Genomic DNA, 8,772 nt, shown 5'->3' on the forward strand with positions numbered 1-8,772 from the left:
AATCTATTTTAATTAAGAAATAAGCAAAATTTAGTATATGGAACTACAGGAACTGCCAACAAGCTTGAGGTTTTTTACAAAATTGACCAAAGTTTCCAGTAGGACCAAAAAAAATCAACAACTTAGTTACGAAATCTGTTGACAATGCCAAAGTACTTCTGAAAGTGTCAGCTTTAAACTGGCATGGGTACTCATGTAGATAAGACCTTTCTTATATCAATATAAAATAACACAATATTTTCTGTAATGTACACAACAAATGAATCAATGAACATGAATGTCCTTGACAAAAAGAACAAAATCTCTCCCAAGCCTGCAGTCCTAACATAGAGAAATTGTATTTCACAAGAAAAAAGGAACACGCAGTCTAATAGATAAGAGACTACTCATACTGATTACTCTAACTGATAAACCATTCAAATCAAATCAGGCTCGTCAAGTGCTCCTCACTGGAAAAAAGAATAAAAAGAATATTCTCTTTATATTTGAAATATACAACTTTGGACAAAAAGATTTATCAGTAATACAAAACCTTCAAACCATGGAAAATTAATAGAAGAGATAGGAGAGCAACCAATAATAATAGTAAAAAACCCCAAAACAAATCAAAACAAATAAACAAAACCACCTTAAAACAAGCAAAGAAAAACCACAACAAAACAGAAAAACAATCAACCAAGCAAAAAAAACCCTCAAAAGTACTTTTGAATATGGGACAGTGAGAGGCATTCCATTTACAAAAGCAATCTGTTTGGCAGGACAGTGTAACAACATCTTAGATGTGCTGAGCAAGGATTGAAGCATTCCTTCCATGTGATTCTCAGGTCTTTCTCTTGGAGTTTAGCAGTCAAAAATAAGTAAAGTCACTTTCCTTTTTGTTTTGATAAATGATCAATGCTCTACAGTGCCAATTAGAAATTCCTGAACAGCCTGAAAATAAAATTAAGCTACGAGAGTACAATTCATGATGTTATGTGAAGACTGTGTATGACTTGTTGAGAGACTGGGCTTTAGGATTTGGCATAACATGATGTTTTTAACTTTCTCTCCAGAAAATACTAAGGAAATTTTTGCTATCCTTCACCATGTCTTTGTATGTCTTTTATTTCACCAGCACCTATAGTTTCTGATCATATTATCTTTACACTTACAAGTAAAATTTGCAATAAAAAATGTGTTTTGGATACAAACCCAAAGCAGTTTTGTCCTCTCTATTGCATAATATTGATAATTGATCAATATGACAGAATATAAATTAGGATGATCCTAGTGTTGCCTTCTGGACTTTTTAATCTCTGAAACTCAGGCAATTCTGTTCAGAGACAAGTACACCCTCCTAACCAAGAACCATCCACAAAACAAGCCTTAACAAACTAATGTGTTGGTTTTGTTACACTGTTCCAAGCAATTATTCATTGAAGTAATTCTCAAGTTCTTTCATATTGTGGACAACTTTTTGTCTATTCATGACTGCTTTTCTTTCAGGCCTCCTTCTTCCAGATTTTGTTTAAGCAGATTACCGTGCTTCATTCTGTTACAGACAATGGCATTAGGACCTTGAAATGAGAACAGATTCAATAAAAATTTAGTTTCACACAGATATTTGAGCTACTTGATTATATTTTAAAAGAACAGCAACATATTTACTGACTCCATTTTCATTGAACGTGGTCTATCTGCATCTTATTTTCCCAGGTTATTTTTAACACCCTTTTTCTTTGCCTGTGTTTAGGATACTTTTAATTTTGCTGTTAATTGCAAGTTTGAACACAGGTGCATCACGATAAAAGTCATAATGAAGTTGGATAAAATGCAATCACGGAAGTCCAGGGATTTTTTTTTACTTGTTCAGCCAGTGTAATTATATAAGGTCTTCTGGAAAGCTTGAATAGGGGACAGAATTTGACAGCAGACTTCATCAGCAGTGTCATTAATTGAATAGTTGCACTGTTTGAAAGGTTTTGTGGCCGTGTAACAGTGCAGTACAGAATGATGGCTGAAGGATGAAGTTACTCATTACATTATGGGAGGCAGGCCCTCAGTTTGCAGCAGAAATCTTCCCTATTGAGAGCAAAATGAAGGAGAAAGTTTTTGAAAGGTCCTAACAATCTTACTGTCGTGTAGATGGAATTTAATAAATTATGTTGCTCTAGACATTGAAACGTTATATCAACATTTGTTACGGTTCTTAGGAAAGAATAAGTCCCACTGAATTTTTAATAGCTTAGCTTTGACAAAACATGAGGTGAATATTTTTGAGTCTGTAAGTACCAAAAGGTGCTGTCTAAGCAAGGCATGCTTATTTTTTGTGTTGACAATGAATAAACCCCAACAAAACCAGGAATTATCTGTGAATTTTCCATGATCACCACCTGAATCCATAATCAGAAAAGATAGCTCTGGTGCAGTCCTGATAGCAATCATACTGCATGTTTCTTTCTTATTTTTTGATAACATTACTTTTGCCCTTATGGCTTCTTGTGGAGCATTTAATTTCAGGTGATATTGTAGGGACAAAATAATAGTACAATAATGGACTTTTTTGGTTGGGTCACTTCATTCTCCATATTTTTTATAACATATTGCAGATGGCCTGAAAGATTAACCCTAATGACCAAAACTGCTGAAATGTGGGTAGCACATAATTGCTTCCACAGGCTGCAGCATATCATATCTGGTCACAAATTTTTCTGTTAAACCCAGAGCAGCACAGAGTGTTCCAGCAGATTCTTTCCCTGCATCTAAAGCCCTATAAGTCTTTTATCCTTTACAAAACAAGCTGTAACTGAAAGTCAGTTGTAACTCATAGTGTTAAGAATATTTGGATTTGGCAGCTGCAAGTGTTGTTAGCTCTGACCCATTTTTGCATGGTCTTTTGGGTGACAGCCAAAAGCCAGACAGCCCACAAGAATTTCTATATCTTTCCATCAAACTATCATCTGCAGTGATATCCCTGAGAGAGCATGGCTAGTGCCATGCAAAGTGTCAGGCCCTACATTTTGGATATATTGGGATCCCTGTCACTAATCTTACTACAGGTCTTATTTTCATACAGAGTTAACCAGATGGACCTCATTCCCTTCAAGGTCAGATCATATGCAAGCACCAAAAGGTTCTGACATTTTAACCTTAGCCTTCTTTAATAGTGATATTTAAGTATCACTGAGCTGAGTTCTACTGAATTAACCCTTGGCAATGAAGTAAGACCAGAATCAATGTTAAACAGACAAATAGGTTTCATTGAAGTTCTTTCTTTTCTGCCTGGGAGCTTCTGTGATATGTATATTATGACCTTTTATCACTACACTAATTCATGCTTGTTGTACTTTTTAAGTTTATAGTCAAGAAGTAGAAATGTATGGGAATTATTTTCCAAATAGTTCCTACATTATTACCTTAATGGGCTGCTGACATTTTATTCCTTACAGACAAAATGGCAACCGTCTTTTATAAAGAAACTGGAAGATAAACCTACTTTTTTCTCTTTCCTCGCAAATGCTGCAAAGATATCCTTCTTGTTAAGTATAATCATTAATATTAAAAGTCAGCTAGGTACATAAATATCTTAGACTTTAATCCATCTACAATAATTAAAATTTTATAAAATTGCTCTCTGTCTTTCTCGATTGATTACCTGTGACTTCAAGCCACTCCAGAACTTTCATTAAGTGTATCACTTTCAATATGGAATATCTCACAAATGTGTTCAGCATATTATATCACACAAAAACTCTGGGAACAGTAGCATTTAACAGCTATTATACCCACATGTTTAATCTGAGCCAAGTTCCTTCAGGCACAGCTTAACTACCCCTTCTGCTCATATAGAAGCATCTGTGCGAGGAATCTGTGAGAGCATTTCATTGTGTGCTCTGCCAGTGGTAGTTCCTCAGAACTCTGCAACAACTTGCACTGTGGGCATCTGAAGGGATGTCTCTGCATATTTATGAATTCAGGTTTTTGGGGACAGAAAACAACACAGGACTGTTGAATGTGTATTTTATATAGAGCACAGGAAATATGGCATCTTAGTTATTATGATATCTGTAGGTTTGGTTCTTACTCTTTTTTTAATTTCTTCTAAAAATCTAAAAATATCTAATGTAAAAAATATTGTAGATTTTTCCCCCATATCATATTAATTCCATTCCCTTGTGTTATGTTCTTTGAAGAGAAAACAAAACTGGGAATAGACCATGTTTGGGAGAAATTGGGTGAGGAGGATACACATTCTGTAGGATATTTCTGTTTTTCCTGCCTGCTATCTCCTGGTGCAGAAATTGGCATGCATGAGTTATATCAATGTTCATTATTTATACAATTCCCAAAATGAATTCATTCTTCTGACAACTGTGCCACTTACTATGCATTTCACATGATTGAAGCCAAGTAACCACAAATAGCGTCCTATTGTCCCTACTTTGGGAGGTAGTTATAGCATGTGAAACTTGTAAGATTTTCACTTGAAGCCTTTTTAAAATAAGTTCTTAATCTGTGAGTTCTACATCTCATCTTCTCTGAACCCATTTGATTTTACTGTTATGTATTTTCACATGTTTTGATATTTTTGCCAGTGATACAGCAATATCAGCTCAGGCCGTCTGGTTTATTCCTACTGTTTCAAAAAGTATTTCTTTAAAGAAAGGAAAATACTGCAATTTTCCATGATTGGAAGAGCATAAATATTTTAGTGTCCATAGCTTCAAAGTTATGCAAGGGGTTTCTTTGAATGTAGTTTGTTCCTTTGATATCAACACTACCAAGTACACAAATAGAGATATCAGAGAGCTGTGAAATCACACAAGAGGCAAACAATTGTTTAAGAACACATACTTATTCTAATTGATCAAGTAATTTACAGTCATTTCCTTTGTTTCTTATAAGTGCTTATGTAACATGAGAAAATTTACTCCCAGAATAACAAAATAAGGGAAAGAAGTTTTGTTTCATCTTAAGACCAAGGGCCAAATATCTACCTCTATACATTTCAACACACATTTATAGTTAACATATGAATTCAGATTCCTATTTTTAAGCAGTGAAAATTAAATATACTGGCTATTAGCAGTATTTGGAACACAGAAACTGCTATTCCAGTAACAGTGGTAAATGCTGCAGAATTTAAATATCTCACTCTGCACTGCAGATATTCTTGCAGTTTTCTTCCATGAAAGACCATTGTCTCCACCCTGTTTTGGTTGTGTGATAAAGCATGAACATGTTTGCAGAGAAAACTTCCAATTACGTCAGGATTATTAGGGTAGGGTCTTTCTGAAAATCTTTTAATTATTAAGTACATATTTACCTTGGTATGAAGGGACATTGTACAGCACTGAACAGATATTGGAGCAGAGTGGGGAAAAAGGCAAAAAAAAAAGAAAAAGAAAAAACTAGCAAGCTGTCAGTGTGGCACCTTTCATAAGCACATCTATAAATACACTTAAAAATGGTCATAAATCATGTTTTGCCATTGGAGAACAAAAAGGGGAAATTATAGTTTTCCCACTGACAAAAATGGGAACAGAGGGAGGGGAGAGTCATGGCTCTAAAGTCACCTCTACTCTTATTTTCCATTCTAATCTAGTCTGCTTTTCATTTTGCAGCTGAGCGATTGATTCGCTTAGGCATTCGTTTTCTTGGCTTGCTTGATATCAAAGACTTTAAGCATTTGCAGCCAAAGAGTGGATTCTTTGTCTGAGCAATCAAGGGCTGTATCAGGGGCTGCAGTGCCTGTTAGGAGGGAGGGCAGCAAACCCCCCAGTCACAAGGAAAACTCAGACACCAAAAAATAAATTGCTCCTACACAGCACAGAAACAAGAATCTACAATGATCTTGCTAATAGCTCCTTTTCTGCCCTCTTGACCTCAGATGATTTTGATGTTGAGAAAGACTACCCTGAAACAGCCTCACAATCTCACAGCCTTTCTGCTCACAGAGGGGATGCTGTGTTGCACTGCAGTAAAACCTCTCTGCTGTGTGGAGAAATAGCAACAGTGATTGTGGGACTTGGCCCTTAACACTGACACATTGAGCTCTGCTATTGCCAGCACTCGTGATCAGTGATGAAGCAAGAATTTTAAAAATTAGGAAAAAAAATTGTGTTTCTGCTACCAGCAACATTTGCCAGGTCAAATGCTTGGATCTAAAGATGTGCTTCCAAATCCTTATGAGGCTGGGCTGGTTTTGACTGGAGCAGAGTTCATTTTCCTCATGGTGACTTGTATGGGGCTGTGTTTTGGATTTGTGCTGAAAACAGTGTTGATAACACAGGGATTTTTCACCATAACTGAGAGATCAGAGAATCAAGGCCTTTTCTGCCACTGGAGAGTGGCCTGGGGATGTACAGGGAATTGGAAGGGGGCACAGCAAGGACAGGTGACCCCTACTGACCAAAGGGCTATTCCATTACATTTGTCATCAAGCTCAATGTATAAAGTGGGATGAAGAAGGAAGGATGGTGTTTTGGAGGGAGGGAATATGTCTTCCCAAGTCACCATTATGTGTGATGGATCCCTGCTCTTCTGGGGATTGCTGAACCCCTGCCTGCCCATGGGAAGCAGTGAGTTAATTCCTTGTTTTGCTTTGTGTCATGATCCAGTTATTAAAGTTATTAGAAATGCCTCTGCCCTAATTAATGTGCAAACAAGACCATATGCCAAAGTCAATAGTATGGATTTTATTTGATAGTGAATATGAAGGGGAGAGAGAGAGAGAGAGAGAGAGAGAAAGAAATAGAAAAGGGTGGCGGAGGGTGAGGGTACAGAAAAGAGAGTGACAGAGACAGAATAAAGAAAATATCACCACTCTGTGGATCCCAACAATGTTCTGTTGATCCTCTCCAGCTGGTCTTTTTGGCAGTGAAGGTACCCCATAAAGCAGGGAATGTGATGGGTTAATACACAGTCAGGGCAGGAAAACCCAGGCACATCCCTGGGGCAGGGGGAGTTTGCCATTGTCTCCTACAACAGACCCTGAGTTTGTTGCATCATATGCAGTCTTATGGAGCCAGGCTTCAGGAATGACTCTGGGGGGCACTTTGGGGGGCCTTTGTTGAATAATAACACCCTCCCATGTGCCTCTCATGTGAATGTCCCATGGATGTCACCTGTGGGGTTGGGGGCTACACAGCTGGGCCAGTTTGTGTAAGGGAGGATGGGTGTTTGCTGCCTCTGACCAGAGGTTGCACCTCAAATCTCTCCCTCCACATTTCAGTGGGGAGTAAACCTGGCCTCTACATGCTCTGGTCTCCCCCACCCAAAGTCAGCCAAGGAAGAATATCTGCTGTGTTTGGCTTTGTTATGGATACATTCCTCTCCCTCAGCCTTGTGATTGAAGAATGGATTTTCCCTTCATCTAATCTCAGCAGTTTGACTTACGGTCTAAAGTTCCTCAAGGAGGTTTCTGTGGTTGTAGCTTCTTTATACATTTTTTGCTATAATGGGCCAACAATATTCATAACAAATTTAAGGCATTGACCATTTCAGTCCCTGCACAGATTTGAATTTCCCTATTAAACTGTCTTTAACTCAAACCATGAGTTTCCCCACTTTGACTCTTCCAATTCTCCCTTCCATCCCACTATGTGGGACTGAGTCATTGGCTGCAGTGTTCAGTTACCAGCCAGAGAGACAACCATGACAAAGGGACAAGATCTGAGTAATGAACAGTTCTGCTATTTAGTTCCAAAATGCAGTTTTCAGAGAAAAATGGGTGTGTAGGCTAAATATTAAGGACAGCAGCTCTAGCATGCCCCAAACTGACTGATGAAAGATCAAGGAATCTTTTTTGTACTAAGGCACCCCTGAGAAAGCTGTTATAATTATAGGACCATAGGGGTTGGAAAAGACATCCAAGGTCATCAAGTCCAACCTTTACTGTGTCAGCTAAACTAAAGAACAAACTTGGTGTCATCAGTGACCTCACTGAGGGAGCACTCTACTCCTTCATCCAGGTTTCCAATAAACATATTAAGCAGGACTGGTCACAGTATTGAACCTTGAAGAGCCTCACTAGTGACCAGCCACCAAGTGGATGGATCGCCATTCACAACCAAGAGATACAGACAGAAATTATATAAGTCTCTTTTTCATTAAAACATTCTAAAAGAATTCAAAAATTCTATATTATTTAAAAAACCTGACAAAATTAAGAATCTCTTGAACATAAACAGGTCTTTAGAAATTAAATTAAAACTTATGATTTTCATGTGTCACTGAAACATCAAAAATGACACAGAAGAAATAACTGTATGTTTATAAAGATCTGGAAAGAATCCAGCAATAAAATGCTGAATCTGAGTTTAAAATACACTTAGAATTAAAAAAAAATATCAGTCCAAGGTACATCTAATCCTTTCAACTTAAGGACCAACATTATCCAGGACACGTGAAGACATTCTCAAAAGCATCAACATTGGCACAAAAAACCCCAGAGGATTTGGTGAAGACTTGAATGAAGGAAAGGGATTAATTAAAATATTGTAACAAGAATTTGAGAGAATCTGATAAGCTTCCACTCAAAAAAATCATGTGTCATCTGTACACAGGGCAGTAAAATTATAATTCCCACAGCTGAGGAAACTGTGTCAAGGCTTTCCTATTGACATGGAGAGTCACTAAAGTGAGAGCTGGTGTGCTCACCTTGCTGTTGAAAAACCTTGTGACTTACAGCCATTAATACACATCTTTCTGTGTATTAATATGATATTCTATAGAAACATTTTAAAACCTCACATCTGGAAAAAGAAGCACAACCAACTTAGTGATTGTGCT

The sequence above is a fragment of the Zonotrichia leucophrys genome, chromosome 1 (assembly GCF_028769735.1).
Source record: "Zonotrichia leucophrys gambelii isolate GWCS_2022_RI chromosome 1, RI_Zleu_2.0, whole genome shotgun sequence".
NCBI classification, from domain to species: Eukaryota; Metazoa; Chordata; class Aves; order Passeriformes; family Passerellidae; genus Zonotrichia; species Zonotrichia leucophrys.